Source organism: Dromiciops gliroides, chromosome 2 (genome assembly GCF_019393635.1).
Source record: "Dromiciops gliroides isolate mDroGli1 chromosome 2, mDroGli1.pri, whole genome shotgun sequence".
Taxonomy (NCBI): Eukaryota; Metazoa; Chordata; class Mammalia; order Microbiotheria; family Microbiotheriidae; genus Dromiciops; species Dromiciops gliroides.
Window position 1 is genome coordinate 583,629,223 of NC_057862.1, and position 12,275 is coordinate 583,641,497.

Here is a 12,275-nt window from a genome sequence, read left to right on the forward strand (position 1 = left end):
ATAAACACAGTAGGGGCAGCTTATATTCTCTATACCTTGCATAATGATTAAGGTGAGTTTATACCACCAGGCAGCTGGGGGCACAGTGGATAGAGTACCAGAGGTGGAATAAAAAAGATTCATCTTCCTGAGTTCAAATCTGACCTCAAATAATACTTATTAGCTGTGTGACCCTGGGCAAGTCATTTAACCCTGCTTGCCTCAGTTTCCTTATCTATAAAATGAGCTTGAGAAGAATATGGCAAACCACTCCAGTATCTTTTCCAAGAAAACCCCAAATGGGGTCACAAAGAGTAGGATATAACTGAAATGACTGAACAACAACAAGCAACAACTACATACAAATTAACTATATACAGGATAAGCTGGGGATGATCAACAGAAGGAAGGCACTAGAATTAAAGGGGGTTGGGAAAAGCTTCTTATAGGTGAGACTTTAGCTGTAACTTGAAAGAAGCCAGGGAAGGTAGGTGGCAGGGATGAGGAGAGTGGGGGAACCACCAGGGAAAACGCCCAGAATCAGGAGATGGAGTATCTTGTCAGAGGAGCAGCAAGCTCAATACTAGACAACCAAATGTATTGTGAAATCATATTTGGTTTTGCCTTTGGTCATATGATGAAATCAAATCCACCAACTCATTTCTCTGTTTCTCTGATAAGAATCTATGAATCTCATCCTTCCACTTAGCTGCAACTTTCTTTTCTTCTTTACATTTTACAGCAAGGTGCAAAGATTGTTTTGACTCAACTCGTTTGGCTGTCATCTATTCTCCATCAGTACCACTTAGGGGATATCTACCCCAGGTCCTCACTTCCTCTAGCAGAGAGAGCTGATGAGAGCAATTTGTTCCAAAGACCAACTCTGTCTTGCTTAAATCAATTCCCCCACAAGTGAAGACTTTACCAGTGATGTCACTGGTTCTCTTCGAAAATGAACAACAAACAACAACCACTGGAGGCACTGGAGAGTCAAAGAGATTCAAAACTGAAACAGTCCTTCCCCTGAAGAAACTTATGTTCTGATGGTGAGGTCAACATGTACACATAAAAAATGTGTATAAATAAACTAAATAATGAGTAATTTTGAGGCAGGGATACTAGCAACTGGGTGGTTCAGAGAAGGCTTCAAGAAAGAGGTAGCATTTGAACTGAGCTTTGAAGAAGATTAAATATTTCAAGAAGTGGAGGTAAGGAGAGAATGGATTCTGGCATGGGGAACTACCAGTACAGAGGCAAAGAGGTAGGAAATGGGATGTTATATATAGGGAAAACAAGTAAGACCAGTTTGACTAGATTGAAGAATATGGGGAGAAATGAGTACTAAGTCTTAGAAGGTAGATTGGAGTGGGTTGTGAAAGACTTTAAATGACGAGCAAAGGAGTTGGTATTTGATCCTACAGGTGAAAGAGAGCCATTGGAGTTAGTTGAGTAGAACACTTTGTTCAGATCAGTGCTTCAGTAATACCACTTTGGCAGCATTGTGGGGGTTGGATTAGAAAGGAGAAAAACTTGAGGCAGGGAGACTAAGTAGGAGGCTTTGGCAATAATCCAGGCAGGAAGTATAGAGGGCCTGGACTAGGGTATGGAGAGAAAGGGACTTATGTGAAAGATGGTAGAGGCAAAATCACCCAGACTTGGAAATGGATTAGATACATAGGGTAACGGAATGCTTGCCATTAAGGAAGATGCCAAGATTGAAAACCTTAGTGACTGGCATGTTAATAGTGCCCTGAAGAGAAATAAGGAAGCTCAGAAGAGGGGGGAGTTTTGAACATGTTGAGTTTGAGTTGCCTATTGGATATCTAGTTTGAAATATCCAATAGGCAGTTGGTGATTCACGACTGGAACTCAGGTGGGAGGCTAGATCTGGGAGTAATTTACCTAAAGATGATAATTAAGTCCATGGAACCTGATAAGGTAACCGAGAGAGAGAGAGAGAGAGAGAGAGAGAGAGAGAGAGAGAGAGAGAGAGGAGAAAAGATATCCCAGGATAAAAGCAGTTACAGAATAGGATAAAGACAATGACCCAATAGAAGGCGCTGTCAGACAGGAGAAGCAAGATTGCAGTGTCATAAAAAACCAGAAAGGAAAAGATATCCAAGAGGAGTGGGTGGTCAACAGTTTCAAATACTATAGAGAGATCAAAAAGGATGATTTAGGGATGGGAGGTGGGTGAGAAGTTTTGAATTTGCCATTAAAAGATATTTGGGGGGAGGGCAGCTAGGTGGTGCAGTGGAGAAAGCACTGTCCCTGGATTCAGGAGGACTTGAGTTCAAACCTGGTTTCATACACTTGACACTAACTGTGTAACCCTGGGCAAGTCACTTAACCCTCACTGTCCCACAAACAAAACAAAAACAAAACAACAACAAAAGATATTTGAGGGGCAGCTAGGTAGCACAGTGGATACCGGCCCTGGATTCAGGAGGACCTGAGTTGAAATCTGGTCTCAGATACTTGACACTTACTAGTTGTGTGACCCTGGGCAAGTCACTTAACTTTCACTGCCCCACCAAAAAAACAAAAACAAACAAACAAACAAAAAGTTATTTGGTTACCTTGGAGAGAGCAGTTTCAGTTAAGTGATGAGGTTACAAGTGAGATTGTAGAGAAAGTTAGAGAAGAAATGGAGATACTGAGTATAGATAACTTTTTCAAGGAGTTTGGTGGGAAAAGGAGGGAGTAATAGAGGATGATAGTTAGCAGGGACGGTAAGATCTAGTGAGTTTTATGGATGGGAAAGACCTGGGCATGTTTATAGGTTGCAGAGAATGAGTCACTAGCTTAGGAGGAATAAGAACCTTGAAGTAATGGTGGTGCGCACCTGTGGTCCCAACTAACAGGGAGACTGAGTTATAGAAGGTCTAGCTGATTGAGTATCTGCAATAAGTTCAGCATTAATATGGGAGGAAGGAGAGGCAAATTTTCACAGGACAGAAATGGAGTAGGTAAAAACAGAGTGGGACCAGGTTCAGCGAGAGCTCCTGTAATTCCAGCCTGGGTGAGATAGAGAAGGGGAGAGGAAGAAGGAGAGAGGGAGGGAGGAAGGGAGAAAGAGAGAGAGGGAGAGAGGGAGAGAGGGGGGGAGAGAGAGAGAGAGAGAGAGAGAGAGGAGGGGAAGGGAAGGAAAGGAAGAAAAGGAAAAGGAAGAGGAGGAGGAGGAGGAGAAGAAGAAGAAGAAGTAGTAGGGAGGAGGAAAAGGAGGAGGAAGGAAGGAAGGAAGGAAGGAAGGAAGGAAGGAAGGAAGGAAGGAAGGAAGGAAGGAAAGAAACATGATATCATCCTTTAAATATTTGAAGGGCTATCATTTGGAAGGAAGCTTATTCTTATTCTAAGCAGTCAGATGGTGCAGTGGTAAAGCACTGTACCTGGAGTCAGGAAGATCTGAGTTCAATCCAGCCTCGGAAACTTCTAGCTGTGTGACCCTAGGAAAGTCATTTAACCTTTATCTGCCTTAGTTTCCTCAACTGTAAAGTAGGGATAATAATAACATCTATCTCCCAGAGTAGGGGATCAAATGGGATATTTGAAAAGCATTTTGCAAACCCTAAAGTGCTACAAAAAATGTTAGGTGTTAAAATTTAGTTTTAGTTTTGTTAGTCTACTTGGTGCCAGAGGGAAGAACTGCAGTGTTCTGTTTCTGTGTGTAACTTGCTTTTTCCATGGCTACAGCCAGTGTCATGGCAAAATTTTTTTACACTAAGATGGTATGTAATTTGCCTTTTGACCAACCCACAGAGCCCTGGGCATAGAAGACTTTATAACCCAGCTACCTGCCTCCTAGTCAGGGAACAGGTACATCAAGATGATTCCCCCTCCTTCTTCCTAGAAATCTGTTGAATTTTAAGGTTAGTGACAGGATTATAAGGGAACTTTGGGTAGTCTACCCAACAACCAGGCAGATGCTTTCATGCTTCTAAGTTTCCACAACAATGCCTTGTGGGCATGCCAATGTGGATTTCTTTCCAGAATAGTACTTCTAGAACCTGAAGCTGGCAGAAATACTTTAAGGTATTGGGAAAGACATGTCAGCCATGTGCCTTTGGCAGGTCAAGTGAACTCCTTTTTCTCTTTTTCCTTCTCCCCTTCTTTTCTTCCTCTTCTTCTTCTTCCTCCAAAAGCCCATGCAGAGGCAGTTTTCTCCCATGATTGCCACCATGACTTTACTTGCCTTTGGCTTCTAACTTGGGCTTCTGGACTATCCGGAAGATACTCTTCCTCATTCTACTTTGTTATTTTTGTCTGTGTCCTGAGTCTGCTTTCCCTGTATTAGTAATAATATATAATAGTAATAGCTAATAATAGCTAATAATAGCAATAATATAATAGCTAATAGTAGTTAATGTTTTTATAGCACTTACTATGTATCAGGCACTATGCTAAGCACTTTATAATTATCTCATTTGATCCTCACAACAACCCTGGGATGTAGGAACTATTATCCCCATTATACAAATGAGGAAACTGAGGCAAACAGAAGTTAAGTGACTTGCTCAGGGTCACATAGCTAGTAAATGGCTGAGGCAAGATTTTAACTCAGGTCTTCCTGACTCCAGTCTAGCATTTTCTCCACTGTACCACCTTCAGTTGGTGTCCTGATCATTTCTCCAGTATCCAGATCCTCGTTTACTAGCTCCACACCCCACAAGACCCACATTTATAATAATTTCAATTTGTTTTTCTCAAAGACCAGAGTTTCTCCAGATGCTGTCAGTCCCTAATACCCTAATAACTCTGACCAGGTTGCTGCTGCCCCAGTTTGGCTGGAATTTTGCTGCACTCTACTGGCCCTTATGAATCAAGAAATCTCCCTGGAGAAGCTCAGAGAAGGCCCTTGAAATCTCTGATGTTCTGTGCTGGAACCTGGCAAGGTGAGCTTTCAAACTGAGCAATCCATATGGTCCTGAGGGGGTAGCATTAGATATTGAGCTCATCTCAGACTATTGGGAATTTGAAGGAAAAGAAGATATTCCCTTCTAGCTGGGATTTAAAGATAAATAGGTAAAAACCAATTCTATATCCTCACTTATTTCCAGAGTGATTCTGTTTCAGCCATAAGGTAACCAATTCACGGCAGCCGGAAGTGAGCAGCCTGGATTAAAAAACATAAAAACAAAAAAACAAAACCCCAACACCTTAAATCAAAAAGGTCTCCTCCTCTACAACTCAAAAACTACCCTGAAATTTGCAGGAACTTGAGCCCTTTCATTTTGGAAATCAACCTCTGGCTGGTGAAAAATAAAGCATTTAGGTTTCAAGAAGGAAAAGTGGCAGGAGACTTGAATAGGACTTGACTTAATAGTAGCACTCAGAAGGGAGATATGTAAGGGCTCCTTACGTCTAAAATTGCTTCCATTCTTGGCTCCTACACAAAAGCTGTACTGTAAACGTCCTACCCTGGAGCAGATACACTGTATTCCTTTTTTTTTTTTTTTTGGTGAGGCAATTGGGGTTAAGTGACTTGCCCAGGGTCACACAGCTAGTAAGTGTCAAGTGTCTCAGGTCAGCTTTGAACTCCTGAATCCAGGGCCAGTGCTTTATTCACTGCACCACCTAGCTGCCCCCAACACTGTATTTCTTTAATGATCACTATGGCAACCCTATCACATGAATGCAGATGTCTGTACAAGATCAGACATTTCCCATTACATGGAAGTTTTGTTTAAGGACCTTACTTTACATATAGAAAACAGAATCATGGAATCTTCTATTTGGAAGGGACTTTCTAGGTCATTTAGCGCATTTTCCTTCCTAATGCATGAATCCCCTGGCTAAAATCTCCAGACAAGTTGTCATTCAACTTGTAGTTTGATCCCTTCCCTTTTGGGTAGACTTGGATTTTATTTTGGACCGACCTTGTTCTCATGTAGATTAATGGCCATCACGATAATTATGGGCTATGTATCACAATTGGGCTTTGCAGTGTTTTTTAATCAATTACTGTTAGGCTCAAATTTAGTATAGGGAGAGTTAATTGGGTGGCTCATTGTAATATTGGGGTTCAGAAAATAATGAGAGACCTCTAGGTCCAGAGTTTCCCCTTCTCCAAACTGCTTCTTTTTCAGTTATGTCTCCCAGACTGATAAGAAAGGAGATTAACAGCCTTTTTTCCACAAACAAATCAGGTTTTATTAATGGGAACAAAATTTACAACACAAGTGAAGTTAATAAAGCCAGGGACAATGAGAAAGGGGATAGAGAAAAGGAAAAATATGACCCTCTTCCCAGATGGTTAGAATCTAAATCTTTAGGGTAAAAAGGCCCCCAGGTACCTCGGATAAGCTCTACTTCCTCAGCTACTCAGAATAATTTGGGTCTGGTAAAAACTAACTCAAACCCTAAACTTGTTTCCAGCTCAGCTGGTCTAACGAGCCAGCCTTGCTTCAACAACACAAACTCACCACCACCTGTAATCTGTAGTTCTATGGAGAATCAGCTTTGCAGTGTCTCCTGGTTAGGTCTGAAGATCAAAACACCACCAGCTCCTCTCTCTCTCCCTTCCTTCCCCCTCCCTCTCTGAGAGTCTCTCTCCCCCTTTCTGCCTCTCTCACAGGAAAGGTGGTCCTATAGCCAGGCTGAGTCTCCAATTGGTTTAACATACCCCCTTGGCTGTCCCTATTATAATTTAGCCAGGCCCATGTGGGCGTGGGGGAGCTCCTAGGTGGGGGTTAGGTACTTTAGTTTGATACTTTGACTCAATAAATGTTCTTTGTTCTATAATCTCTTAGGCTTTTTGTTTTGGTTTGGTTTTTTGGTTTTTTGCAGTGAGGCAATTGGGGTTAAGTGACTTGCCCAGGGTCACACAGCTAGTAAGTGTTAAGTATCTGAGGCTGGATTTGAACTCAGCTACTCCTGACTCCAGGGCCAGTTCTCTATCCACTGTGCCACCTAGCTGCCCCATCTCTTAGGCTTTTAAAGTTTGAATCTTTTCAGTCTGACCATGATGAAGCAGAGATGGGGTTATGAAAACACCAAAGCACAATTAATTCCTTACATTACCTAGATTAATCATCAAATCTTAGGTTTAGAGATGGAAGGACACCTTGGAGACCATTTAGTCAAACTCCCTCATTTTACAAATGAAGATGTGAGACCCATTAATGGACTTACCCAAGGTCACACAGATAGTGACAGAGTCAAATCAAATCAACGAGCATTTATTGAGTGCCAATTGTATATCAGGTACTAGGCACTAGGTGGAATGCTAGGGATAACAAGAAAAATAAAAATAGTTCCTATTCTCAAGGAGCTTGCAGTCTAATGGGGGAGATAATGTATGAACAACTGTACATATAAGGTATATACAGGATAAATTGGAGGCATTCTCAAAGGGAAGGCATTAGCATTAAGGGAAAAAGGCTTCTTGCATAAGGTGATCATTTTAACTGAGGCTTGAAGGAAGATAGGAAATAGAGATAAGGAAGAAGAGTATTTCAGATGGGGTTGGGGAAACCAATGAAAATGTGCAAGGAACAGTAAGAAGATCAGAGACCCTGTATCATGAGCATATTGAGGAGAGTAAGTTGTAAGAAGTCTGGAAAGGTAGGAAGGAGACAGGTAATAAAGAGTTTAAAAAGCCAAATAAAGGATTTTATATTTGATCTTAGTGATATTAAGGAGCCACTGGAGTTAAATGAATAGTAGGGTGACATGTTTAGGCCTTTATTTTTTCCTCTTTTTGACTTGTTTTTCTTTCTTTTTTGCAGAGCAATATGGATTAAGTGACTTGCCCAGGGTCACACAGCTAGTAAATGTCAAGTGTCTGAGGCCAGATTTGAACTCAGGTCCTGCTGAATCCAGGGCCAATGTTTTATCCACTGTGCCATCTAGCTACCCCTTTTTTGTTCTTTCTTTTTAATAATAAAAATTTTTATTTGTAGTTTTGAGTTCCAAATTTTATCCCTCCTTCCCTCCTTCCCTCCTTCAGATTTGGGTTATACATATGCGATTATGTAAAACATTACCATATTAGTCATTTTGTATAATAAAACTTGAATTTAAAAAATGAAAGAAAGTGAAAACTAGCATGATTCAGTCTTTGTTCAATCAATATCAGTTCTTTTTTGGAGGTGGATAGTATATTTCATCAATAGTTCTTTGGGATTATCTTGGATCATTGTATTGCTGAGAATAGTTAAGTCATTCGCAGTTCTTCATCAAACTATATTGCTATCTCTGTGTACAATGTTCTCTTGGATTGTGCTCACTTCACCCCTGATCTTATTGGCAAGGCCTCTAATTTATCTCCATTGCATATAGTACTTGCTGATGGCTTTAGGTAGATACTGTTTATTATTTTAAGGAAAGCTCCACCTATTCCTAAACTCTCTAGTGTTTTTATTAGGAATGGGTGCTGTATTTTGTCAAAAGCTTTCTCTGCATCTATTGAGATAATCATATGATTTTGGTTGGTTTTCTTCTTGATGTGGTTGATTATGTTGATAGTTTTCCTAATGTTGAACCAGCCCTGCATTCCTGGTATAAATCCCACCTGGTCATAGTGTATTATCCTGGTGATCACTTGCTGTAATCTCCTTGCTAATAGCTTATTTAAGATTTTAGCATCAATATTCATTAGGGAAATTGGTCTATAATTTTCTTTCTCTGTTTTTGCTTTGCCTGGTTTTGGTATCACCACCATATTTGCATCATAAAATGAATTTGGTAGAACTCCTTCTTCACCTATTTTTCCAAATAATTTGTATAATATTGGAATTAATTGTTCTTTAAATGTTTGGTAAAATTCACCTGTAAACCCATCTGGACCTGGGGATTTTTTCTTAGGAAGTTCATTAATGGCTTGTTCAATTTCTTTTTCTAATATGGGTTTATTTAAGGATTTTATTTCCTCTTCAGTTAACCTGGGAAGTTTGTATTTTTGTAAATATTCATCCATTTCATTTAGATTGTAAAATGTATTGGCATATAGTTGGGCGAAATAATTCCTAATTATTGATTTAATTTCCACTTCATTGGTGGTAACATCACCCTTTTCATTTTTGATACTGGTGATTTGGTTTTCTTCTTTTTTTAAATCAAATTAACCAATATTTTATCTATTTTATTGGTTTTTTCATAAAACCAGCTCTTAGTTTTATTGATTAATTCTACAGGTTTTTTTTTGCTTTCAATCTTATTAATTTCTCCTTTAATTTTCAGGATCTCTAGTATCTAATTGGGGATTTCTAATTTGTTCTTTTTCTAGCTTTTTAAGTTGCATGCCCAATTCATTAATCTCCTCTTTCTCTTTTTTATTCATGTAAGCATTTAGAGCTATAAATTTTCCCCTAAGCACTGCTTTGGCTGCATCCCATAGATTTTGGTATGTTGTCTCATTATTGTCATTCTCTTGGACATAGTTATTGATTGTTTCTATGATTTGTTGTTTGGACCTTTCATTCTTTAGAATGAAATTATTTAGTTTCCAATTGATTTTCATTCTACTTTTCCCTGGCTCTTTCTTACATGTAATTTTTATTGCATCATGATCTGAGAAGGATGCATTTACTATTTCTGCCTTTCTACATTTGACTATGATGTTTTTGTGCCCTAATACATAGTCACTTTTTGAAAATGTGCCATGTACTGCTGAGAAGGTATATTCCTTTCTATCCCCATTCAGTTTTCTCCAGACATCTATTATGTCTAACTTTTCTAGTAATCTATTCACCTCTTTCACTTCTTTCTTATTTATTTTTTGGCTAGATTTATCTAATTCTGAGAGGGGGAGATTCAGATCCCCCACTAGTATAGTATTACTGTCTAATTCCTCTTGTAACTCATTTAACTTCTCCTCTAAGAACTTGGATGCTATACCACTTGGCGCATACATATTTAATATTGATATTACTTCATTATCTATAGTACCTTTTAGCAAGATGTAATTTCCTTCCTTATCTCTTTTAATGAGATCTATTTTTGCCTGAGCTTTGTCTGACATAAGGATTGCTACCCCTGCTTTTTTTACTTTAGCTGAAGCATAATATATTCTGCTTCAGCCTTTTACCTTTACTCTCTGCTTCAAATGTGTTTCTTGTAAACAGCACATTGTAGGATTCTGGTTTTTAATCCACTCTGCAATTCACTTGTTTTATAGCAGAGTTCATCCCATTCACATTCACAGTTATTATTACTGACCGTCTATTCCCCTCCATTCTATTTACCCCCTTTGTACTTTTCCCCACTTCTTTCACCCTATTCCTCCTCACTGATGTTTTACTTCTTACCCCTGCCTCCCCCAATCTGCCCTCCCTTTTTATCACCCCCCTCTCTTTTCTTTACCCTTTTCTCCCTTGCTTTTGTCCTCCCTTCTATCAGTCCCCCCCTTTCTCTTCCCCTTTTGCTTCCCTAAAGAATGAGCTAAGTTTCTTTATCCCAATGAACGTATATGTTATTCCCTCTTTGAATCAAATCTAATGAGATTAGGGTTGAAACAATGTTAACCCCTCCTTTCTTCCCCTCTATTGTAATAGGGTTTTTTTCACCTCTTCATATGATATAATTCACCCCATTCCACCTCCCCTTTCCTCTCCTCCCCATAGACTGACTCCTTTTTTAACCCCTTAGTTTTCTTTGTATCATCATATCAAAGACAATTTATATTTATACCCTCTGTGTAAAGTCCTTCTCTCTGCCCAAATACATTTACAGTTCTTAAGAGTTATGATTATTATCTTCCCGTGTAGAGATATAAACAGTTTAACCTAATTGAGTAACCTTTTTTAACTTCTCTTGAGTCTTGTATGTTAAGATTGAATATTCTATTCAGTTCTGGTCTTTTCATCAGGAATGATTGAAAGTCCCCAGTGTCATTGAATGTCCATATTTTCCCCTGAAAGAGAATACACATTTTTGCTGGGTAATAGATTCTTGGCTGCAATCCAAGCTCCTTTGCCTTCCGGAATATCATATTCCAAGCCTTGCAGTCCTTTAATGTTGAAGCTGCCAGGTCCTGAGCAATCCTGACCGTGGCTCCATGATATTTAAATTGCTTCTTTCTGGCTGCTTCGAGTATTTTCTCCTTCACCTGATAATTCTGGAATTTGGCTACAATATTCCTTGGAGTTTTCCTTTTGGGGTCTCTTTCTAGTGAACATTTTTTTGTTGTTGTTGAGGCAATTGGGGTTACATGACTTGCCCAGGGTCACACAGCTAGTAAGTGTTAAGTGTCTGAGGCCGGATTTGAACTCAGGTCCTCCTGACTCCAGGGCAAGTGCCCTATCCACTGTGCCACCTAGCTGCCCCTGGGGTCTCTTTCAGGAGGTGATCCGTCCATTCTTTCAATGATGATTTTATCCTCTGTTTCTATGATACCAGGGCAGTTCTCCTTAATAATTTCTTGGAATATGGTGTCTAGATTCTTTTTCTGGTAATGGCTTTCAGGCAGTCCAATGATTCTCAAATTGTCTCTCCTGGATCTGTTTTCCAGATCAGTTGTCTTTCCAATGAGGTATTTCACATTTTCTTCTATTTTTTCATTCTTTTGATTCTGCTTGACTGATTCCCATTGTCTCATGGATTCCTTATCTTCCAACTGTCTAATTTTAATTTTTAAGGCATTGTTTTCTTCAGTGAGATTATGCACCTTTTTTTTCCATTTGGCCAGATGAATTTTTTAAGGAATTGTTTTCTGCAGTCAATCTTTGTGCTTCCTTTTGTAAGCTGCTGATTCTTTTTTCATAGTTTTCTTGTTTTGCTTTCATTTCTCTCCTCATTTTTTCTTCTACCTCTCTCAATTGATTTTTGAAATCCTTTTCGAGCTCTTCCAGGAAGGCTTTTTGTTCTTGAGACCAATTCACCTTCCCTCAGGAGGCTTCACATGTAGGCAATTTGAGGGTATTGTCCTCATCTGAGTTTGCGTTGGCTTCTTCCCTATTGATACAGAAGCTCTCAATGGAGAGGGCTGGTTTTTTGCTTTCTACTCATTATTGCAGCTTATTTATTTATTTTTTAAGTTGAGGTCTGCTCTGGGGGCACCAGGGTCCCTGTCTTGTGCAGGGGTATAAGTGCTGTGTGACCAGCTTTTTACTCTGAGGCCTTTATAGTGTGTGCAGTTTGTCCCCCTGCACTTCCTGTGTAAGCGCGCTGTGTCTGTGTGCCTGGTTGCGCCTATCCTGTTTGTGGCCCTACAGCTGGCAACTTGCCCTCTCTGCTGGTGCAGGTAGGTTTTTCCACTGTCCTTCTTGGCCACCAGATTTTTTGAGCCAGGTTCCAGGGTCCTCAGTTGTTCTGCTGTGGCCCTCAGCTCCTGCTGACTTGCTCCAACCCCCTCGGCG